This window comes from Pogona vitticeps, chromosome 1 (genome assembly GCF_051106095.1).
Source record: "Pogona vitticeps strain Pit_001003342236 chromosome 1, PviZW2.1, whole genome shotgun sequence".
Lineage (NCBI taxonomy): Eukaryota > Metazoa > Chordata > Lepidosauria > Squamata > Agamidae > Pogona > Pogona vitticeps.
Genome location: NC_135783.1, coordinates 240,958,774 through 240,984,364, shown reverse-complemented (window position 1 = coordinate 240,984,364; position 25,591 = coordinate 240,958,774). Strand labels below are relative to the sequence as shown.

At 44.2% G+C, this 25,591-nt stretch overlaps 1 protein-coding gene across 1 annotated transcript in view; it reads left to right on the top strand.

Annotated features, from left to right (window-relative positions):
- The first annotated feature begins 365 nt into the window (after positions 1-365).
- Positions 366-25,591, top strand: part of LOC110085072 (protein lifeguard 3) — a 56,779-nt gene continuing 31,553 nt past the window's right edge. The window contains exon 1 of the mRNA XM_020804897.3: positions 366-539. The gene's annotated coding sequence lies outside the window, so the exon portion shown is untranslated. The remainder of the gene's footprint in view (positions 540-25,591) is intronic.

The following is a 25,591-nucleotide window of genomic DNA, read 5'->3' as shown; positions in this document are numbered from 1 at the left end:
ATGTTTTTGAACTGCAACTCCCAGAAACCCCAGCCGGCACAGCTGATGGTGAAGGCTTCTGGGAGTTGCAGTCCAAAAACATCAGAGTAACAAAGGTTAAGAACCAGTGGTCTAGACTCTGGAGCATCTGGAGGGCCAGACTTTCCTCGTTCCCGATACAGAGGTTGCTGCCTATTTTTCTATGGCCCTCAAAGAAAGTTGAGGTCGTCCTGCGCCCCTGGAGAATTTCGTCTTCCCCTTAGCTCTAATACAGTACCCTAAAGTCGGCGCCACTTTCTGCCGCCAGTACCGAGGAGTGCCTGTGGAGGGCGCGCTCTGCTTACCGTACCCACCGCTTCCCTTCACCGCCCCCTTACCTTTGGGCCAGAAGGGGAGTCACCCTCTCGTCTCCGCCCCGCCAGCACAAGAGGTTCGTTGTTACAACTTCTCAGTAGGAGCCTGGCGAGCGGAAAGGCGGCTAAACTTTAGTCTTTCGGAAACTTGCAAGGAAAAAAAAGAGTAGAAAACGGCGCGCTAGAAAGGCAGGTGTCCATTTCGAGGTAAGGTTCGACCGGTTGGGGAAAGGGAGGAGGAAGTGCTGGTGGTGGCTTGTTTGCGGTTGTTTTTCCGGGCACCGGATCGGATCTGGACGCGGGGAGACGTGAGTCTTGTCCTCTTTCCTGGTCAGATTCCTTGTTCTTTTAGGTGGGTTCGTGGGCAACAGAAACTTTGGCATCTGGCTTTTTTAAAAATTCGGATTGTTTCCCGTTCGCGAGGTTCTGGGCCACTTGGAAGGGAGGGTGCGCCTCGGCTTTGATCTTGGCGTCGCTTCGCTTCAGAAGCAAGCTCCGCGCTCGGCTTCTTTCCCAGTGCCTCGCCCTGGTCTGCGCCCTCGGCCGTCTTCGCTCCCTTCATTTGCTGCCTTTGCAGGGGCGAATTCTTAAAAGAAGGAACCCGATACTCGTGTTGTCTTGCAGATCGTTGCCTTTTGTCCGTCTGCTCAGGAGAACATACAAAAACAGACTGTGGTTACTGTACTTGTGTTAAGAACATCAGGGTTGTCACTTTGCTGGAAAGCCAAACCTCCTCGAATACGTTTGAAATCGCCTTCAGTGCTCACACAGGGGCTGCTTGCGTATTGATTCGGGAATACACTGGATTTGTTTAATCGGTTCATGCCCTATTTATTTATTTTTATTTAGTTAGAGAGTTTCATTTGTAAGCCTCCTTTGAGAACTCAAGACAGTTTGCAAGGTTAAAACAAATAATTTTTTTAAAAAAATAAACAACACATTAAAAACAAATTGAACTGTCGCAATAATTAAAGCATTCTTTAAAAACAAGCGGAACGCTAGAAATGAGCATGCAGGGACTCGGTTTAAAAGTTTCATGTTAAAATTAAAGTTAAAAGCCTTCCTGAAAAGGTGGGTCTTCATCTGTTGGCAGAAGGATAAAAGGAAGGGGGCAATCTAATCTCTCGCGGGAGAGCGTTCTACGGTCTGATCCCACCTCCGCCAATCTTTTTTATGAGACCGAATACAAGAAATAATTATGATGATCGAGCGATTAGGTGATAGGTAATCTAGCGCTAATTTCATTATGTGAGAAAGAAGCACCACCCCTTCCCCATCATTACAAGAACATAACACAACCCACCATGCAGGGAAAAGTCCATTTGAATGGTTCCGGCTTCAAAAAGTAGAACCCCCCCCCCTCCCCAAGCGGCAGAGAAAGAAAGCTGCTTTGGGAGCAAAAAGGGCTGGACCAGTTTGGTCAGCCTTTGTATCATGCGGTCAGTAAAAAATACTTTGAATTCACCCATTTTATAAGTGGAGCAAATCCTGCAGTATTTCACCATGTAATTGCAGCCACAGAAGCACTATTGCCTTGTGTATTCTAGGACTTGCTTAGCCTAGATAGGGAAAGAATTTGTGATTGCAACCGGACACAGATTAGGTCCAAGTGGCTTTCTCAGTGAGAGCCACCTTGGCCTTCCTATGACATTCCTCGCCCAGTACCCTCACCTCACTGGGTAAAAAGGTTTACAGGTGTTAATATTATAGGGTAAGAGACTCGAGCACTTTCTCTACTATTGCAGAGATGCTTCTATTCCAGAATATAGGGAAGTTACTTTTTGGGGCTATAACTCCCAGAATCCCCAAGGAAGCATGGTTGAGGGATTCTGAAAGCCATCGTCCAACAGAGTAACTTTCCTGAGCACTCTTGTCTGAGGCACAGAAAGATGGGCAACAGCTAGCTAGCTGACTGCCATGACGATTTTGCTGCCAATTTTTTTTCTCCTTGGGTTGGTTTGTGATGGGTGTGGTACTGAGACCCATCAACCAGCTTCACATGTACTTTGCCTGTATATGATGCCCCTCTCAGGATTCCCCCATCATCCAGGACAAGGTCAAATGAATAGAGAGGAATGGGCTTTCTTCATTAAAGCACGCTAAAGGTATGGGGCTGTTTCCAGGGAGATTTTTTTTGTCTGTCTGTCTGTCTTCCCTGATCATATTTTGGCATTGGACAATAAGTATTATTTCCCCTCAGGCCCTTAGTTTAATTTGATTTTGACTCTGCTACACTTTCATGTTGCTTGTAGTGATTTTGGTGTTTTCATGGTTGGTTTGTTATATATGTGTGTGTTTAGCATTTCTGTATGTGTGTTTCCCTTTTGGCAGCTGTCTTAGAAATCGGTATAAATCCCTCAAATAAACAAATTAGACTCTTGATAACATGAGAGAATTGATTTATGGGCCTACTCAGTTTTGGGCCAGAGTGAGGCAGCTGCCTCAGACAGAAGTTATGGAGTGTCCCAGAGAAGATAGCAATGTACTGGAAGACAGAGCTGCCTTTGTTGTGCAGCCTGCCCTGATCCCTGCAAGCTAGCCTTTTGCAGCCTTCAAGGACAGTGGAAGGCTGTAGAGGATGCTATCCTGTCACCAGAGTTGGGAGTAATACAGTTAGTTAAATTGCCAGTCCAGTTAGCTTTCATCTGTAGATGAAATGTTCTGGATGGACATATTTGGTTTTTTCCTCTGGCAGCAAAACATCTTGGGCTGGCCCTATTCTGTGCTATACACAGCAATAAACAAAAGGAGAAAGAATTACAGCCTCTTCTTCTATGAGGAGTCAGAGCAAAATATCCTCTTAACTCAAGTGAAACTTTCCTTAAGCCCCACTGGGACAGGGGATGAGACAGCTGCTGACAGAAAGTGTGGTCTCTTAAAGGAAGGGAGGAATCCAAGCAAAACTTCATGAGAATTGTGTTGGTAAAAACACAGTGACATAATGGGTGGGGCAAGAACTGCGTCAGCGTCTCGGACATTGGTCAGCTGATGACAGCCGTTCCTTGGTTTTCCCATGAGTCTCTCCACGTGTCTGACACATTTATTTACATTCTGACTTCAAGCTCTGGCATGCTCTAAATGTTTTCTATACCACCCTCCCCATACTATTCTAGTGCTCCATTACAGTCAAATTTACAGTTTGTTTTCCCCACCCCCAGTGGAAATCTACTGTTCCGTCCCTGGTAGCTCTTTACCTTTCCCCAAGTTCTTGCCTGTATAATGCATGGAATGAGGCTGCAGTCTGTACGCATACACTAGTACACATTAGGATTTATGTCTGATAGAGAAAACCTGTACAAGATTATACTCTTATGCCACTTCAACTCTTCTGCACACGTATTTGGATTTGGCTGGAAACCCACCCACCCCCACTCAATGTTGCTGTGGTTCCTTTGCTATAATCAGTTATTGCCATGTTTAGGGTAGGGTGAAGTCAGTTAAGATGTGTTAAGTTATCCACCAAAGCCATCTGGTTTTTAGTTGACTGATATAATTTGACGAGTCACAATGCACATTTGTGCATAATCAGAACTTCCTCCTAGGCTTCTTTTTGGGTTCCACCACACATTGGATTATTTCAAAAGTTTCAGCTCGCTTCACTACTGGGAGACGAGCACTTAGCTGTGCACACACTTCAGGATGCCCTCGGACAAACTAAAAGACAATCCTTGAAGTCCAGCCCTACGACTGAGCAGAGTGAGGTGGTTGTCTCATGTTGCAGATGTTGGGAGGTGGCAGCAAGGTTTTGGAAGACAAAACTATGTGTACTACTTGGCCCTCTCTTCACTCCCTGAATCATCCTGCATTCTTTAAGCGAGGTGGACGATTCTGTAGCCAGTGCTGAAGGAAGAAGATTCAGGGTTTGACGATCAAGTGGGAGAGGATGCCATCTTTGTCTCAGACAGCAAAATGCCTTTGACAGGCCTTGCAAACCATACCCTGAGTTGGGACGTGTAAATTCTTCATGTCTGAGGCGAGGTTCTTCTTTTGGAACCTAGTGAGGGCCCTGCACTCAAGAGCCACTATCCAAATATTCTCACCTCTGTTTTTAATCTTAAAGCAAACTTAAAACAGCCCACACCCTTCCTTCAGAGGCTAACAGCACTCCAGGAGACTTCCCTAAAATTTTCAGTAGAGCTTTTCATCAGAATGAAGGCTTGTGGAGTGTACGTTCCTTGTTTGAAAAGTTATTAGCCTCTGAAGGAAGGCGTGTGAACTCCACAAGGAATATTTAAAACGAAAGTCAGATGTTCAGCAATTGCTGTAGCCTCAAGTTCTTCCTCATAGTTTTTTTTTAAATTGGGTTGTCCTGTCTTTCCTTCCTTCCAGCCTGATCAGTCCTTTCCAAGCAGGCACAACCTTCAGGCACCTGACAACATGTCTTGCTCTACCAGCTTGGTGTTTTATTAGTCCTTGCGTACTGATTCCTGTTGCGTTCATTTTGCCATTCAGACCGATGAACTTGTTGAATAAGGAACTGGGAACTAGTAGCGAACTTCTTCTGAGGTGGCCCTCCAGAGGAGGAAGCATAGGAGTTGTAGCCCAACCCATCTAGAAGGTAAATGGGTGGAGGACATCTTCCCCAATATGCCTGCAGGATGTTAATTTGGGGAAAGGGCGGTTTAGGGTTTGATGAGACAGAAGGGTTGTCCTGGGTTGAATCAAAGTTTCTTATGGCAGTTCAGTTGCTGTTCTTATTCACATGGGATGTGTATTTATCCTGAACCATTTTTGCAACAAGAGTCTGCACTGCATCTCAAATCAATACATTTCTCATCAGGATCATAGGTCATCCACTCTCCTCCATCATTAACCCTCTCCTCTTCCTCACCTCCTTTAAAAAAAAACAATCTTGGCAAGTGGTGTGGCACTGAATTGATCTAACAGTTTGTGAAGCTGTAGTGCTTATCTGGTAGTGCTCAACTGGAAAAGCATGATTTAAAAATTGTTCAAAGGAGAGCAGAGAGGATGCTTCTGCTGTACAGGCATAGCTTTCAACATGGTGCAGTGTGCCAGCTGAGCAGGAGGATCGCCTTCAAGTGGCTGCATCTTGTGTATCCTCTGAATTTTTAAAAAGTTATTTTCCATTTTTGTGTTAGATAAGCAGTGCAGTTCCTGTTAAATCAATTAAGTGCTGTGTAACTTGCCTTTAAAAAAAGATACTATACCATACTGTCCTGTACCTAGGACACACCCGCCACTGCCCCTTTGGACTGATGCATGCCACAAACCAGAAAAAAGTGATGCTAGTGTAATTGCTACCGAAAATACTAGCTCATGCCAGCTGAATAAATAGCAATGAATATCTATGAAAAAAAGGCTCAGTTTATTTGCTGTTAGCTGTATGTATGTAATTGATGGGAAATATCAGCTCTGGCACAAATCATGGGGTCAATTGCAGTGTTGTTGCATCGTGAGATTTTAAATGGAAAGGCCCTTCTTGCAAATTGGGTTAGCTCCAGGGAACTCATCTCTGCAGATGTACCTTCTGATGTAAACGTCTGACAGGCTGAAGACATAAGATTCAATATTTGATTAACATCCAGAGAACGACAGGCTTAGGCTTATCAAAACACAAAACTAGTTTCAAACTGTATGAGTTTTTTACAGAAACAAGGAAAATCTAGGTACCTACCACTAGGGATGTGCCCCTTGTAATTTTTGGGATACAAATCCCATAATTATCTGTTCTGGGAGTTCCACCTGACAGATAGATACCTAAATGTGTCTCAGTTGGAAGAAAGGCATAAACTTGAATTCTTAGCGCCCTGTGTAGGCACAGTTCTGCCCAAACTTCTTGTTCAGAAAGGAAGCTCCCAGTAGCACAAGAACAGCTTCCTTTCTGAAGTTTGAGTAGAACGAGACCTAGTATGGCCACTAAGCTTTCAAGTTTAGGCCTTTTCCCCCAGGTGAGCCACACAGGTGTCTGTCTGTCAAGTGACACTCCCAGAATGGAGACTTATGGGGTTTGTCATCCAAAAATTCCAAACAGCACATCTCTAGCTACCACTTGTGGTTTGAAGCAAGATTTTGAAGGGGGTGGGGAAGGGCAACTATCAGACCAGCTATTACTTCTCCAGTTGTGTTTAAGGAACTGAGAGATTTTCTGTGACATTGTGTCAGTTAAATGTCCCTATCAGTTGCTTTCCTGGCATCCCGACCCTTTCTACGCATATCTGGTTGAATAGCTGAGGATGGGAGCAAAATCAATGAGAAATATAGCTTGACTTTTTTGTTCTGATTTGTTCCAGTTTGGCTGGATTTTCAGGATTGCTTTCCTCTCAGTTAACATCTTTGTTCTTGGAAAAGGCCAGATGCATCTTTAAGGCCAGATGTATCCTAAGGTCTAGATTTGTAGCAGAGCCATTGGCCATGCTAGCTGGGGGATTTACAACCTGGCAAAAAATAAAAGTTTTCAAACTTCCCTGGGCTACACACAGTGACTTTGCACTGAAATGTGAGATTGCAAAACTTTTTCCTATTTCTTTACAATAGACCTTTGTAACACATTGGGAGGAAAAATGTTAACTGAACAAGTTTCTGGGGGGAGAGAGAGCGAGAGAGAGAGCACTGCTGCCATAGCCTCACTCCATACTAAGTACATTTTTTTAAATTTAAAATGTTTTGAGAAAGTGTGTGTCAGTCACACCCTGCTTAGAATGTTTTCCCTCAGGGCTAAATCAAGCAACCTAGCATGCTTAAGATTCACTAGTGTTCTTTTATTGTCTTTGTTTTAAAACCCATCTTCTAGCTAGGAAGGGATCAAACTTTGGACCCATCAGCAATAACCTCAAGTCTGGGAATTCCAGCTTGTTTTTACGTTTTTGTTTTGTTTTGTTTTTTTGTAATGAGAGACTGAAATTGTCAGCAGATGTGAAATAGAGTCAGAGTTTTGAGCCACAGAGTGGAGAATTACAGGGCAAGATTACTGCCTGAGGCAAAGGGTGAGATGCTGTTTCGTATACAGAAGTCAGCTGGACTAGGAGGTGAGCAATGCTGGTGATGGCGCAGTGACGTCTGCTGCACGTAAAGGCAGCAGGCCAGTTAAGGGGTGCAAGACAGATACATGCAGCTCTGTCCCTTCAAAAGAAGGGAACAGCCATCAATTTGAGAGTAGAGTGGCCATCTACGCATCACCAAAAGAAGATGTGTAATACCATGGAGAAGATCTTGACTTGTATAAATTGCATATGACCATGTATACATGCAAATACAAAATTAAATACAGTGGTGCCTCGCTTAACAGGTGCCCCATTTAACGACGAAATCGCATACTGACGAACTTTTTGCAATCGCTTCTGCGATCGCATTGCAATGTTTTAAATGGGGAAAAATCGCTTTGTGATGATTGGTACCCTGTTTTGCTTACCAATTATCGCAAAGCAATGATTTTCTAACAGCTGATCGGTGATTCCAAAATGGCCGCTGGGTAAAAAAAATGGCCGCCTGCTGTGTTTAGGGATGGATTCCTCGCTTACCGGGCAGCGAAAATGGCCACCGTGTGGAGGATCTTCGCTTAAAGGTCAGTTTTAAGCCCATATGAACGCATTGAAGAGGTTTCAATGCATTTCTATGGGCTTTTTAAAATCGCATAGCGATGAAATCGCTTTGCAGCGATTTTTGCTGCACCGATTAATGTCGCTATGTGAGGCACCACTGTACTACATCTCATTTGACTGAGGAAGATTGTCACCAGGTGTCCAGTGGGCCTACTGAGTCTGCCATCTAGATGATACCTTCAAGATGGGCAGCTTCATGAACCTCTCTCACTTTCTGGTTATTTATTTTCAAGTCAAACATGGATTGGAGGTCTGAGTAAGTGGATTTGTCCACAAAAGCTCACATTAATGTATAGCAGTTGGTCTTTAAGGTGCTACAACATTTTTGTCTTCCTAATTTTTTATTTTATTTTTGCCTGATATAGATTGAACGGCTTATCAAATGGAGGTGAACTTCAAAAAGACAAGTGTCCTCTGGCAGTATTTCAAATAGAGGACGGTACTGCCCTTCCTAAAATGAGAACATTTGGGCCACTCTATTCAGAAGGGAAGTCTTGGGGACTGCCATTCCTGCCCTCCTCGTCTGCCACCTGAGCTGACTGATTCTCACATTCTGCTTAATGGTGGGGCCCACCTTGCATCTAGAGTTCCTAAAAGTTCGCCTTGTTCCATAGTGAAGTGCCCTAAGGTCTGATGGAGAGATCATTCTGCCTAATAGTATGGTCAGTCCTGGAGAGCAACTCTTTTGTATGTAATCATAGTGGTGGGTTGCATCCTGATCCTGGAAGTGGCTGTCACCACTCCTCCTTTTTTAATGCCATGAAACTGTGTATGAGTCGACAATGCTACCTCTCCCTCTGCCCCTCTCATAGAAGCAGTTTTCCTATGATACCTTCCTCACATGGATGTGAGATTTATGCCCACTTTATGACTGAGGGGAGGGGGACTCAGAATTTGCTCTTAATCATCTGCTTGATACATCACACTTCTCCACTTGCAGCTACCAGTTGAGTAGGATTAGGCAATACTGTCAATACTGCCCACATGGTTATCTGTGACAGGGATAAAACAAGAGTGTCTGCACTTTCAGTCTTGTGACATGGAACAAGTTGCAAAATATCCTGTGCTTAGATTCCCCGGAGTTGTCACCACCACTTTAAATGATGTCTGGGTCTGTGAAAATCCAGGGATATATGCCGATGGGGGAGGATAGATTCCTTTTCAGAGATTTTATGAAACAACTTAATAACTAAGTTAAGCAGCCCTGCAGAGATGTAAAACCAATCCTGGACCTAGATAGGAAAATAAAAATCTACTCCAGTTTCCAATTCAGTGTATTTATCAATAACCAAGCAGAGATGTTTAGAAATAGCCAGCTGCTTTAAAAACAAAATGGAACACAAGTAGTGTTGTTAAGTACGTTTGTCCATCTTTTAAGAATATCTCAGTAAACACCTTTCAAGTGGGAGAAACTGGAGAGTTCTTATACCTGAGATTTGTGGCTTTTGTTGCTTTCTATGAAGTTGCTCCCAACTTGAAGCAATCTTAAAAGGGTTTTCAAAACATGTGAAATGTTCAAGGAGTGGTCTACCATTGCTACCCTCTCATGGGTTTTCATGGTGGACTGGGGATTTGAACCCAGGGCTCTTGAATCCTAATCTCACACTCTATCTGACACTACCTTTCTACACTACACAGGCTCTCTTAGGAGTATTCTGTTCCCTCTTCACCAATCATCCAAGAAAAAAGGAAGTTTCTTTCATAAGCACCGGTGTGTGGGCATGGGTCTGACGGTTCCTAGAGAGGGAAATTCAGTAGGTTAGGGTGCAGCTAGGGGGGAATAGAGTGGGCCTCCCAGATGTTTTTGGAGTGGAATTCCCAAGGTCTCTCTCCACTGGCTGTGCTGACTAGGGATGGTTGGAGATTGTGTTAATAACTTCTGAAGAGATCCACGTTGTACACTTTGAGACAGGAGGAGCTGACCATACACCTAGCAAGAATTGCCTGTGATTCTTACAGGTATGGCTCTGGCCACTTTTGAGGGGTTGACAGGTTTGGTGTGATTGTTTAGTTTATTATTATTATACGGTCATAGACCCGAAAATACAAAAATAAGCACATTATATAAAATATACAAAATAAGTAAATTGTTAAAATATATCAGCAGTATAAAACATGAGTCATGTACTTGTCTTATAACATTTTGGTGTGATTGTATTCCTGCATTGAGCAGGGTTTTGGACTTGATGGCCTTGTAGGCCCCTTCCAACTTCACTTTTCTATGATTCTATGATCACAATGGGACGTAGTGGCACTGCGGGTTAAACCGCAGAAGCCTCTGCTGTGAGGTCACAAGACCAGCAGTTGTAAGATTGAATCCATGCGACGGAGTGAGCTCCCATCGCTTGTCCCAGCTCCTGCCAACCTAGCAGTTCGAAAGAATGTAAAAATGCAAGTAGATAAATAGGTACGACCACAGTAGGAAGGTAACGGTGCTCCGTGTCTAGTCGTGCTGGCCTCTTGACTCTAGAAATTGTCTATGTACAAACGCTGGCTCTACAACTTGGAAATGGGGATGAGCACTGCCCCCTAGAGTCAGACACGACTGGACTAAAGGTCAAGGGGAACCTTTACCTTTGCCTATGATCACAATAGGGCTGTTTAGGCATTCATTGAGGTACAAATAAAACAAGGGAGGAAGAAGTCAGGATTTTGCCCATTGGCCTTGTCCCCAGTCTCAGATATTCAAGTGTCTGATTTGCATTTAACCTACACATGTAAGAAAACTTCTGCCCTAAAGCTGGGCACCTGGAATGTACGGACAATGACCCCTGGCTTTCCTGACTACGGCTTTCCTGACGACCTGCAAGAAATAGGCGATGTGCGCAAGACAGTTGTCATTGACATGGAACTGAGTAGACTGCAGATGGACATTGTTGCCCTGCAAGAGACAAGACTGCCAGACTCGGGATCTGTCAAAGAAAAAAACTTCTCATTCTTCTGGCAGGGAAAACCATTGAATGAGACCAGGGAGTATGGTGTTGGCTTTGCAGTCAGAAACACCCTTCTGAGATCCATTGTTCCACCTACTATGGGGAGTGAAAGAATCCTGTCTCTGCAGCTCCACTCATCAGCAGGACCAGTAACCCCCATTAGTGCATATGCACCAACACTGTCATCCACTACAGAAGTGAAAGGCAAATTCTATGACGATCTGGCAGCTACTATCCAAAAAGTCCCTGAAAGAGAGGCACTGTTCATTTTTGGAGACTTTAACGCTAGAGTTGGTGCTGATCACAACTCTTGGCCCACGTGTCTAGGCCGTTTTGGCATTGGAAAGATGAATGAAAATGGCCAATGTTTACTGGAGTTTTGCTGTTATTATGGTCTTTGTGTCAGCAACACATTCTTTAATATGAAGCTGCAACACAGAGTTTCCTGGAGACATCCAAGATCCAAGTATTGGCATCAGCTTGATTTGATCCTCACTAGACGTTCTAGCCTTCCTAGTGTTACGATCACACGCAGCTACCAGAGTGCTGATTGCGATACTGATCACTCCCTGGTGTGTAGTAGAGTAAAACTGCGAACAAAGAAATTGTATCACACGAAAAAGGAAGGAAGACCACGTATTGACATCAGCAAGACTCGTGATCAAAGAAAAGTGAAGGAATTTGCCCAAGCGCTTGAGGAAACCCTTCCAGGTCCAGCGAATGTAAATGCACCTGAACGATGGGAACACTTCAAGACCGCTGTGTATAACACCGCCTTGTCCACCTTTGGCAGGAAGACCAAAAAGATGGCTGACTGGTTCGAAGCCCATTCGGAGGAGTTAATGCCAGCCATCGAGGATAAGAGAAGAGCTCTAACAGCATACAAAACCTGTCCTAGTGAGTACAACCTGCAGGCTCTTCGAGCTGCTCGTAGCCAAGTCCAACAGGCTGCCAGGAGATGCTCCAATGATTATTGGCTTCAGCTCTGCTCTCAGATACAGATAGCAGCAGACACAGGTAACATCAAAGGAATGTATGATGGCATCAAGCAGGCCTTAGGTCCATTACAGAAGAAATCTGCTCCCTTGAAGTCTGCTACAGGTGTGATCATCCAGGACCGAGCACAGCAGATGGAACGCTGGGTGCAGCACTACTCCGAGCTATATTCCAGAGAGAATGTAGTAACCGAAGAAGCATTAAATAACATTGAGTGCCTGCCTGTCTTGGAAGAGCTGGACAGCGAACCAACCTTAGCAGAAATAAAAGCTGCCTTGGATTCCCTCGCCTCTGGCAAGGCACCTGGAAGGGACAACATCCCTGTTGAAGTGCTGAAATGCGGTAAGGAGATTATCACCACCGAACTGTATGAAATCTTTTGTCTCTGCTGGAGGGAAGGTGGAGTACCACAGGACATGAAGGATGCAAATATCGTCATATTGTACAAGAACAAAGGAGACAGGGGCGAATGCAATAACTACCGTGGCATCTCTCTTCTTAGCGTTGTAGGGAAGCTGCTTGCCCGTGTGGTGCTGAAGAGGCTCCAGGTGCTTGCAGACAGAGTCTATCCAGAATCACAGTGTGGATTTCGAGCTAATAGATCCACCACTGACATGGTATTCTCCCTCCGACAGTTGCAGGAGAAATGCAGGGAACAACAACAGCCACTCTTAGTGGCCTTCATAGACCTTACAAAAGCATTTGACTTGGTTAGCAGGGATGGCCTTTTTAAAATACTTCCCAAGAGTAGATGTCCACCTCGTCTCCTTAACATCATCAGATCCTTCCATGAGGGAATGAAAGGCACTGTAGTTTTTGACGGCTCAACATCAGATCCCTTTGACATCCGAAGCGCAGTGAAACAGGGCTGTGTCCTCGCACCAACCCTTTTTGGGATCTTTTTTGCTGTCATGCTGAGGCATGCCTTTGGAGCTGCAACCGAGGGCGTCTATCTCCGGACTAGATCAGACGGAAAGCTCTTTAATCTCTCCAGATTGAGAGCAAAGACCAAAGTCCAACTGAAATGCATGCGGGACTTCCTCTTCTCAGATGATGCAGCAGTTGTTGCCCACTCTGCTGAAGACCTCCAACAACTCATGAATTGTTTCAGCAAGGCCTGCCAAGACTTTGGACTAACAATCAGCCTGAAGAAAAAACAAGTCATGGGCCAGGGCATGGACTCACCTCCTTCTATTAGCATCTCCACACAAGAATTGGAGGTTGTTCATGACTTTGTGTACCTTGGCTAAACCATCTCTGACACCCTGTCCCTGGATGTCGAGCTGGATAAACGCATTGGCAAAGCAGCTACCATGGTCTCTAGACTCACAAAGAGAGTATGGCTCAATAAGAAGCTGACAACACATACCAAGATCCAGATCTATAGAGCCTGTGTCCTGAGCACACTCCTCTACTGCAGTGAGTCCTGGAGCCTTTGTGCACGGCAGGAGAGGAAGCTGAACACCTTCCATATGTGGTGCCTCCGACGGATTTTTGGCATCACCTGGCAGGACAAAGTTCCAAACAGAGTAGTCCTAGAACGAGCTGGAATATTCAGCATGTATACATGACTGAAACAGCGACGTTTACGTTGGCTTGGGCATGGCGTGAGAATGGCTGATGGTCGGATTCAAAAGGATCTCCTGTATGGAGAATTAGTGCAGGGAAATCACCCCAGAGGGAGACCACAGCTGCGATACAAGGATATCTGCAAGCGGGATCTGAAGGCCTTAGGAATAGACCTCAACAGATGGGAAACCCTGACATCTGACCGTTCAGCCTGGAGGCAGGCAGTGCATCACGGCCTCTCCCAATTTGAAGAGACCCTTGTCCAGCAGGCCGAGGCAAAGAGTAAGTCACAAAAGCAGCAAAACCAGGGAGCTGGACAGGGGACAGATTGGATTTGTCTTCAGTGTGGAAGAGATTGTCACTCTTGAATTGGCCTCTTCAGCCACACTAGACGCTGTCCCAAGTCCTCCATACAGAGCACGTCACCATAGTCTTTCGAGACTGAAGGATGACTAACTAACTAACACATGCAGTCCACAGGTGCTCCTGCATGTACACTCTGTATTGTGCTTCCCATGTGTTGGCAGGATTTGCACACAAAGGAGCCTGTTCTATATGTATGAACAAGACCATTCTCTTCCCAACCCTATTCTTTGTTTGTAATTCACTCTTTTCTATTTAAATGAATGTTTGAACAAGGTCTTGAGTGAGCAAGGAAGCAACAAACCGAAACAGAGGAAATTACAGTAGCACTGGAGATGGTAGTGGCGAGTGTCATGTGGCCAGTGCATAGTATGTCAACAACTTGGCAAGAGGAACCTAGTAAGGGTGGACTACTAATGTCACTATAGAACAGTTCTTTCTAAAAAGAGGCTGATGGCTGAGGCATTCTATTTTTGGTGGTGTGTATAAGAATTACTCAATTGACCCAGTGTTCCTGTAGGAGTTGTCATATGTGACATGCCTTCAAGTTGAAAGGACTCGATTCTTGAATTGTGATTCATGCAAAAATGTAACAGATATCCCTCTTTGATGGAATGCTTCAGTCACACCCCATGTAGAGTTGGAACTGAATTGTCCTTTCTTCCAGCAGAGGACCGAAAGTATGCACTGACACATTAGAGGTACAGCAGGCAAACTCTAATGGATGACCAGTCTCAGGATCTTTTCCTGGACTTAGAGAGCAGTTTTGGGAATTGTTGCTTTTGAACAGAATGGGAAATCTTTGGCCTTCCAGATGTTTTTGAACCCCAACCTCCACCAACCCCCAGCTTTCCAGAATGGAAAAGGAGTTGGAGTCCAAGAACATCTGGAGGGGCACAAGTTGTCCACAGTTGATCTATTAGAAAGGGATGGACAGCAGCATAAGAGGAGGAAGAAGACGGTGCAACATTGTTGTCCCTCGGTTTCTATGCATGAGAGCCAGGTGTCAGCAAACTGAGGACAGGTCTCTAAGATTTGCATGAGATTTATACATGTAGAAAAACAAAGAATGGGGAGATTGAGGGAATAAAGAGCCTCCCAAACAGCACAGTGAGTACCATGTGTGCTCTGTGACCATGCAATACTATTTTGATTGTTGAATTGGAGGCAGAAGGCAGAAGACCAGCGGAGAGGAAAATTATATCATTGGAAATAGTAACATGGAAAAGTGTGTGGTAGGCAGAATCCCAAACAAGAGTACTCTGTCTATTGCAAAATTTGTTGCAGGTCTGACTCATGTTCATATGTTTTTTCTTGGGTCTGTATTTCTAATTATGGTAGCTATTAAACAAAATACACCTTTCCTGTGGACTTTGGAGTTTGATTGTTGGCTGAAATGTCATGTATGGGTGTGAACATGAGTGTGCATAATGTTTGTATAATGTGCCCTATTAGTGAACTGCATCCTCCCACCTGCAAATTTGAATAGCTGTTCAATTACTAGTTTTGGTTGATGTGTGTGCTTATTTCAGAGCAGTTGAACTGGGCATATTAAATAAGAGCACGAGCTGTAAATCATTTGCTGCTTATAGAACTGAAAGGACCTGTGTTCTGCTCCAGCAAGTATGTTAAGTGACATCAACTCTTTGTAAAGAGTTCAGAGTTATTAGATGATCTGCATCGGCATTGCAGAGTAGATTTCTAGCTTCCTGTAATGTAAAATGTCACCTCCACTGTTTAGTCTTTTAAAGCAGAGGTCCCCAACCCCTGGTATGCGGCCTGGTGCCAGTCCAGGGCTGCAGAGACAGACGTCCCACCCCACCTCACTCCTGTTTGTGCACTCCGGTGCACCTGCACAAGCACTGCCATTTGCACATGTGCATGAGCGTGGGTGGTGCCCTGCCTTCCCCAGCCTGTCCATGGTGTTAAAAAAGGTGGGTGATCCCTGTTTTAGAGGAAAGGCTAGCAACTACTTTTTGGGGAGGGGAATATTTTTAGAGTTTGGAAAAAATTATAATTCTAGATGACAAGCCACTAGTCATGCTAAATAGGGAATACTGAAAATCTAAGCCCAAAACCATAAAGTTTTGCAAACTCTGGTAACAGTTTGTATGGTTTCCAACAGGCATAAAAATGTAGCTAAAGGTGATCCCTCCCAGTCTTGTTCTATGCAAACTATTGAGGAAAGATAAGATTACTAAAATATAGTAATTCAAGTTGAAAAATGTTTTGCAGTCAAAATATATATATCAAATGGCATTATTTTGAATTTGCTGCCTTTGGGCCAATACATTCAAAATGATTGCTGCAATTGGCCACTTTGAATTAATCCCTGAAGTGGCTGTTTCTGTATAGCAATTCTATAAAATTCACCAAATTCCACACAGGTTTCAGGTGACTTTTTTCATGTCACTTGTTCTCTCCCCCACCCTGTTCATTTGTGTCAGGAGGACCACAGTACAACTGATAAATATATCGTATAATTCTCACCTAATAACTGGCAATATCAAGAACCTTTGGGGCAGCTAATATCAACTTCCCCATGGTACATGTTTTGGGGCATAGAGTATACACTTAGTTGTGAAACTTTATGTTCTTCTCTGAACTCCCAAAGAACTGAGTTCAATCAAAAGCCCCAGTTTCGTAGGCTTACCTTAGTTCTGCCAACTCCAGTTCATAGCCTATTAAGTGACCTCAGGTAATCCAGTTCTTTGTGACTGGAGGCTAGACTTTCCTAGGGTGCCATACAATTTAATAGGTGGGTCATTTTTTCCAAATTATAGTTCTGGCATTCTCTGCTATTTCTTCAGGATTCACAGATGTTCTTAAAAACCTTCTCCTTCATTTTAACCTGGGAAGGATGGTAGCCAAAGAGTGGATGCCCATTTGTTGTTGAGGCTTTAAACCTTTCACTGTTAGCTGTTACCTTTCTCCATATGTAACTGAATACAGTGCCCATTAGATAATGGGTTTTATCCACAGAGATTGGCTTCAGACATCCTGTGATGATTCTGCAGCTTTCATTGAGTTCTGTGTTGCCTGGGCTGAACTACACTACATTGGGCTGGCATATTTGCCTGTGGAGTAGCATAGGGGTGAGGCTGTAGTTCTTAGTGTTTGTCCTTATGTCCCTCAACTGGTACCGAGTAGCTTTCAAATAATACTGTTTCCCGTGGAGATATTTTGCTTTGTATTTTCACAGTGGTTCTTATAGGTCAGTGTATAATCCAAAATAACAACTAGGTATTTGAGTACAAAACAATGATCTAGTAAAATTGAATGCTTTTCCAGGTAGGCCGAAGTTTCCAAGATGCCTGCTTGTTTCTCAATTTGAAAGACACATACAGTGGTGCCCCGCATGACGATGATAATCCATTCCATATAAATCGCTGTTTAGCGAAATTGTCGTCATGCAATGCATTGAAACCCGTTTAATGCGTTCCAATGGGGAAAATACATCGTTGTCCTGCGAAGATCGCCCATAGGGAAGCCATTTCGCGAGCGCCGATCAGCTGTTAAAATGGCTGTCCTGCGAAGCATGGGTCCTGAAAACACAGGGAAGCCATTTTGCAAAGCCGCTGATCAGCTGTAAAAACCATTGTCTTGCGGAAAAACGGTCTGCGAAGCACGGACCAAATCATCGTCCAGTGAAAATCCCCCATTGGAATCACTGTTTTGCGAATCGCTATAGCGATCACAAAACCTCATCATCATGTGGATTTGTCGTTTTAGGAGGTTGTCGTCTAGCAAGGTACCACTGTATATCATTCTTGTAGGACTGGGTTTAAGTTTTCAAAAAATCTTGTGTTTTTGCAAAAGGGTTGCTATTATTTTAATTTGTTTATAATCCTTGTTTAGATCATAGAGGTTTTGCATACTTGATGATGAACAGTACCAGAAGCAACTGAGAAATCAACAAAAGCTGTCCCCGTGATATTCCTAGTTTCAAAGCTGGCCTCAATATATTGAATTAAATGTAGAGTTTGTGCTGTACATTTTTTCCCAGGTCATAGAAATCATAGAAAAGTGAAGTTGGAAGGGGCCTACAAGGCCATCAAGTCTAAAGCAAGCATGTTTTGGTGACCAGCACTTCTGCTCAAAGCCCTTTGACAAAAATGTTTTACCTGTCATAAAGCTGTAACTGTTGAATCACCTGATTAAAGGTTAAAGAAGCCTTTGTCAATAAAGCAAGATATTTTGCGCCGGTTGAGTATGGGGAAACATCGCTAAACGGAACGGGGAAACCCATTGGGCACAAAACTCACCGTTCAGCGATGTTCCTCCATAGTGGCAGCCATTTTCGCGCCCTCGGTAAGCGAGGGCAGGGCGTGAAAATGCTGCGCGTGGCCATTTTGGGTCATCTGGCGGCCATTTTGGAACCGCCGAACAGCTGATCCCCTGACGTCGCAATGTGAGTTTTGCCCATTGCGACCGTCGGTATGCCTTCCCATTAGCGATCCCAAAAAACGGATCGCTATGCAAATTCATCGTTCTACCGTGCGCTCGTTAAGCGAGGCACCACTGTACTTTGAAAAGGCAGCCCTGGTACACTCCATGATAAAACTGCCTCCTACTCTAATTAGGCTGATTAGACCTCAGCTTTTTGGGACTGGTAGAGTTGAAATTTTGTATCTAAACTGATTAGTATTGGGGATGCACAAATTTTGTTTTTTTGGACTACAATTTCCAGAATCTCTCAATCCAAAATGCCAGAACCTCTCATCTGTATGAGTTGCCTGCCTCCCAGTCTGCCAAGCCCCTCTGTTACTTTATAGGTACAAGTGCATTTGTGCAGACGGATTAGACTACAGTATTTGTTCCAGGTCCTTAAGGCATACTTCAGGTTTGCAGGATTTACTTACCCATGAGATCCAGGGCCAAAATATCGGCCGGCTGCATGAAGCAGACAAAGTATTGAGAAACAAGGTTTTCCGCTGGCCCAGCACTGGGACTGGAGCTCCCAAACAATTGTGCTCACACACATATCTACTATATTTCTATCTTTCCCTAATATTGTTTACTTCAGCAGCCTAAGGTAAACAATTTTTAAAAAGGTTCTTTGTTGTTACTGTTGTTTAACCACTGGGGTTTGGAAACTGTCCCTCCTGCCTGGCCCTGTTTTTAAGAAGTCTATTACATGACCCCAAAGGGGTTTACCTCCCGCCACAATAACTGAATCTGAATCTTGGATCCACTATGTTTTTTAAAAATGGGCTAGATAGGATATTTCCAGCTTGTGACAGTCAATGCAATAGGGACAACACCTCTGGATTTACTAAAGAACCCAGAAGGGGTTTGCTTGAAAAGTTGTAAATGTTTCTTCTCTCCTCCTATACACAAATACACAGAAGGATGGCTCTCCTCATTCTGTGTTCTAGCAACAGGACTCTCCTATTTGAAAGACAAGTACACACCAGCTGCTTATATTTGTACAGTCAGTTGGTTGAGTGACTGCTCAGCCTGGGAACATGTGAAGGCACAATAAGAACTAGACATGGGGATGAATATAAAAACAAATTGCGATATTCAACAAATATTGCTGATTCGTCAGGTACTTGTTGCTTCGTATTCTTCAGGTCCAGAGACCCTGACGAATACGAAGCAAGAAATGTACCCCTTTTATATTATTCCCTTTGTCTATCCCTGTCTGCTTATGCCCCCAGGGATCAGCTGTTCCTTGAGGGCATACACAGAGAGGGGTTTTCCCTTTGGCCAACTTGAAGGGAATCCTGCCCCCTCTTTACAAAGATGCTGGGGATCACTTTGCTCAGACTTCCCCTGTGGCATAAACAGGGGAAGCCTGACCAAGAAATTCCCTCTGCTATCTTAGCAAACAGCGGGGGGGGGGGGGATCGCTTTGGTCAGGCTCCTCAGGGTCTATGCCGCAGGGGCATAGAAAGAGGAAGCCTAAACCAGTTGATGTGTTCCCCCCCCCCCCCCCGCACGCTGTCTTTGCAAAGACAGTAGGGTGTGGAATCACTTCAGTCAGGCTTCAGGCTTCCCCCATCTTTCTATGCCTGGGCAGGCATAGAAAGACAAGGGAAGGGGGACCCAAGTGATTCCCCCACCCCTGCTGTCTATGCAAAGAAAGCAGTGGGGGTGGGAATTGTGTCAGTCAGACTGTGGGGTGGAGGGCTCAGGTTTTTTTAAAGATAGCCCCATGGTCTGTCTTAAAAAAAAGACCCAACAAACCAATGAATTGTTTCATGGTTCTTTGGGCAACCGGGGTGTGTGTGTGATTCATGGGTCGTGAGTCATCAAGGTCGACCGCATGTCTAATAAGAATCAAAGGACTGTTTTTTTTTCTCCTTAATGCTGAGTTCAAATTGGCCTCTTGCAATTTGAAGAGACCCTTGTCCAGCAGGCCGAGGCAAAGAGGAAGTCACAAAAGCAGCAAAACCAGGGAGCCGGACAGGGGACAGACTGGATTTGTCTTCAGTGTGGAAGGGATGGTCACTCTCGAATTGGCCTTCTCAGCCACATGATATGCTGTTCCAAGTCCTCCATACAGAGCACGTTACCATAGTCTCTTGAGGCTGAAGGATGCCTACAGGGGAGTGCTGAGTCACTGCTACAAGTCCTGCGTACCTAACTTGAGAAGGATGGGCTCCTGGATGAGAGAGTTTGGTGTTCCATCAGATGGCGGTCCTGCAGCACCAGAGCTTGGAAAAAGGTTACTTTTTTGAGAACAACTCCCAGTATCCCAGTGTCTAGAAAGCCAGTGGGCATGCTTGGTGGGAAATTCCGGAATGTGTACTTGAGATATATTGCATTGAGAATTTATTTCACTTTTGGAATAGGTCAGGCTCTGGCACTGGAGCCTCTGGCTAAAAATAGTCTGAGAGCAAAAGGCTTTCCTGTATTCCTGTTTGTAACTGCACAGCATATCACACACTCTCTGCCTTGACTATATAAAGGCAAAGTTTTTTTGGGGGAAAAAGGACATTGGAGTCTGGGAATCAAGCAAAAAACAAACAAACAAACAAACAACCCAAAACTTATATTGGAACTCAGAATTCCCAGTGCTTATATTGGAACTCAGAATTCCCAGTGCTTATATTGGAACTCAGAATTCCCAATATATAATTTTTATTAAGCAGATTTGCAGTTCACTTTTTTGAGTACAGACTTCACATAGAATTGCAACTTATATGGGGAGGGAAATCAAGAACACTTTTTCCTGCAGTTTGGAGGAGGGTGTTGTGAGAAAACTATGACATGTGGATGAAACAATTATCCCTTGACTTGGAAGCAGATGCACTATAGGTCGGAAATTTGTGTTTGGCACCTTCAAAATTGATCCACTTGGAAGAAGGGGTGGTTTAGCTCTTTTTCCAATCCAAATCCTACCTGACGCTGATGGTAGTGCTGTTGTATATATGTGTATTGAGCCGGAGTAAGTGGGATGGGATACTGTTTCAAGAAAATAGGGACAAGTTAAAATGCCCTTGTTCCTCTGTACCACAGATTCAGATTCTGAGTCATCCTCCTTCCTTGCATTATATATATATATGAACACAAGGAGAATCTTAGATTTCCCACATAATATATAGCTAAGCCCTCCAGGGCAGGAATCCAGAGGCTGTGTATGGTCTTCTGGTCATTTTTGTCGCCACTTCCACTTCCTGGATACCTAAATTTTCACACTGAAACAATCCCTACTATAGGTAAAGATAAAGGTTCCCCTTGCCATTTAGTCCAGTTGTGTCCAACTCTAGGGGGCGGTGCTCATCCCCGTTTCCAAGCCAGCGTATGTCGTAGACAGTTTCTGTGGCCAGCGTGACTAGACACAGAATACTGTTACCTTCCCACTGTGGTGGTACCTATTTATCTAGTACTTGCATTTGAACTGCTAGGTTGGCAGGAGCTGGGACAAGCGATGGGAGCTCACTCCATTGCGTGGATTCGATCTTATGACTGCTGGTCTTCTGACCTTGCAGCGCAGGGGCTTCTGCGGTTTAACCCGCAGTGCCACCATGTCCCACGATGTGGGAATATCATGGCACTCTTGTATTATTTTCACTACAACCCCAGACTTGCAACCACAGATCTTTGCATAAGGCACAAGTGAGATCAGAGTACTGTGTTGTTATTGTTTTCCTTTTGGGTTTAAAACCATGTGTTAGTTAATTTACTTTTAGCTTTCTGTATTTAAAGCAAGAGCAGTCCAGGGGTGGAGTTTCTTGTAGCATTTCTTTCTGCAGAGAGAGACTGGCGGCTTTGCTGGAGTCTCATGACCTAGAAAGAGTGGTCACTTGGAATGATTTGAGGCTGATGGAATCACAGTGGACATTGCCAGAAAAGAAAAACCTGAAATATCAACTGAAATATCTCTGGTTGTTTGTGTGTGTGTGGATGTGCAGGGATGTGTTAAATCCAAAGATTTGGTTTGCAAATCATTAATCCATGTCTGGTTGACACAGGGTTGGATTTGGCTGTTGAGATTTCAATGTTTATGTTTGACCATGAATTTCCATCATGGTTCCTTTACTTGGAAGAATAATAAACCATCATATAACGATTGTGATGAGAAATACAAAAGCTAACAATAACAGTAACAGAGGTGAGAGAGCAAAGCTGCATGGAAAGTTTTTCATTTAGTTTTCAGTTACTAATAAACCTTTAGATATAAAGTCTGTTGTTAATGAAAAATAGATTGCTTAGGAATGAATTCATAGTCTAGAGCAGTGATGGCTAACCTTTTTGAACCCGAGTGTCCAAACTGGGAAAAAATAAATTTAAAAAATCCGGCAGGTGGCGGTGGAAGGGGGAATCCCAGGCACGGAGGTGCTTCCAGACCCCATTCCAGATTCGCCTCCATTTGGGCCCAACCCCCGCCAGTGCCACTTGCTTCGGATCCTGGCCCTCCACCTGTTGGGGCACTAGCACTGCGGCTGCAGCCTCCTCCTCAGGTTTGGCTGCCAAGGGTAGCGATCCAGCGATTTTGGCTCGCATGCCGGCAGAGAGGGCTCTGCGTGCCAGCTGTGGCACATGTGTCCATCGCTGGTCTAGAGTAAAAAAGACATTTTGCATATTAAGTGCTGCTGTCTGGTTTGGTGTTGTTAGTGTTTTCTAGGGCTGGTGGGTATGGAATTCAACACATGAAAAACCATAGATCGCAATTCTTGAGCTGATGCATACATACACTTTATGCATACATTTGACCTTTTCCTTGTGGAAGACTTCCCTTTATGCCTGGTTGAAAATTGGCCACATAAATACTTTTTCAGCCTAAAAAGTCTGGCTGTCATATTCCTTCAAGGGACATTAGGTTCCTTGTGGAACATTATGTTCCTTGTGGTTTTGCATAAATCTCCCTCCCTCCTTCCTTCTGTTAAGAACATGGATGATGGCACCAAAGCAAAACAAAAGCATCCAGGATTCTTAAGTGAGAAACTTCATGCTAATCCTGGCCACTGTTATTTCTATGGGATTGTTCACTTTAATATGCTTTAGGTGCTTCCTCTCCCCAACAGCTGTTTCCAATTCCTAGATTTAGACATATAACTCTGAATACAACTTAATTAGTAACCATTTGGCTGGCTCTTCTCCTTAGGTAGACAGGGCATTTCTCTTCCGCACTTTTTAGAAGCTATCATCCCAGGTCCTTGTGGTAACTGTATTTTTGACAGATTTACTGTATTTGAATTAAGGTGGAACATGAAGCTGTTTTACAAACAGCATGTCGTGTACTTTACGCTTTTATGTTTGTGTCTTAATCTCTTGGTGGTGACAAAACTTCTGCATAATGACTTCAGTTGCAGTGTGTTGTGCTCTTAAGAGGAGCAAACACCAAGGGTGCATGATGTGCAACAATTATATATTGTAGGATAACTCTGGTAGGATCAGCCAAGTTAATTATTTTACCTGTTGCAGGAAGGGATTGTTGGATGAATCTTAAATAAAGATGAAAATAAAAGTACTGAACAACATCTGGAACAGGGCTTGGGAGTGGTGAGTTACAAGCAGAGGTGGGATTCAGCAGGTTCTCACCTATTCTATAGAACCGCTTCCTAAATGTACTATTGGTTCTTAGAACCATTTGTTGGCCTGAGATGAATGAAGGAGGAGGGGCCAGGTGACCAGCGATGAGCGAGGGGGAGGGGGCACAATTAACTGCCTCCCTTCCCACTCCACACTGAGCCGTCTGAGGTGGGATATGGGTGAGAGAGATAAAGAGCAGCGGTGTCACTGGGGGAAAAGGGGGGAGGATGAGTCCTTGATGTCACTGGAGGAAAGCCCATGGCCTCGAGGCAGAGGGGTGTGTGTGATTGACAAGGCATGAGGGCAGGACACAGAGGGAAAAAGTTTTGGGGTGAGACCGCTTCAATCAAACAAACAACCGTCCTCGTTTTACTATGATTTTTTTCAAGTTAAAGGTACCACATAAGACTGTTGCTCTGCCTAGAAACATTAAAATCCCAGAGACTATCCAATGCATGAACCAGTGACAGTCTCACTGATCCACGCAAGCAAGGTATGCAATAGAAAAGTCACTCACACCACAAAGAGATGAAACCTCCAAGCCTCATTTAGAGTAACAAAGAACTCTTCCTCCTGCCCCAAAACTAATAATTTCGGGAGACAAATGACACACAGAGATGGCCCACTCTGTTAGAAGGAGGAAGACAGCTATCAGTATTTTAACACTAGTAAGACTTACTATTCTTGAAGGCCATATATCCAGGGCCAAGAAAGGAAAACACATAAACATATCAATAGATAAGGGGAATTGAAACTCTTCTCTCCAGACATTCAGACGCATCTTGACCACAGGTCAACATGGGGAGTGGGTGGGGGCCGGAGGGACTCCGAGGGGGAGGGACCATCATGAGAAGGCAGCATTCTCCAGAAAAGATATACATGAGAGCATACTAATCAAGCATTTGTTGATATTGGCTGTTGTGGGTTTTTCGGGCTCTTTGGCAGTGTTCTGGACCGATTGAGGTGGTGGGGTTGAGGTGGAGTGGCAACAGATTGAAAAGAGACCATACCTTCCAAGCCAGAAGGAAGCGGGGGGGGGGAGAAGAACTCCTCAACAGGTGTGCAAAGGCAGCCTCCAGGTAAAAACAAGCAGGGCTATCAGTCATTTCAGGAGCAGGAAAGGGGATGGAAGCAATTTTTACTGGTGAGCTATAGGGTGAAATAGGAGGTAAAGGGAAGGAGAGATGTGTCAGTTCTCTGTCAAACCTGGTCATAAGCACCCACTGTGAGGTGTGTGTTTGTGTGTGTGTGTTTGGCACATGCCCATGGTGAGGTTAACAGCAGCGGCATGCCCAAACAGATACACTTATCCAGATATCTTAATCATGTGAGAAGTAGTTGTGATGATAGGCAGTAGGGAGACCACTGTAGAAGAAACTCTCATCGGATCCCACTGTCCTGGGCATTTATTTATTTATTTATTTATTTATTTATTTATTTATTTATTTATTTATTTATTTATTTATTTATTTATTTATTTATTTATTTGCCATTCGGGCATAGAACCTGTTGTTAATTTATTTGAATCCCACCACTGGTTACAAGTAACAGTTTTGCTGTACGTAATGTGTTACTCTCTTGGATAATGAGGACATAAGGAGAATGACAACTGATGGACATTACTTGTTGATGAAAAGAATGTCCTGCACTGGGGTTCTACTGGGGAGAAGAAGGGACTTGGGAGCTGTTATGATGAGCGCCTGTAGTTCAAAAGCTACCAGTTGTGAGCCAGGAGGCAAAATGGTGTGACCGCTCGCTGGAGTGCCGTCCATTCTCACAAAGGAGACACCGAGAGAAGGAAACTAAGGACTCACGATACCTCCAGAGGAAATCTCAAAGGAGTCCTTCCAGGGGG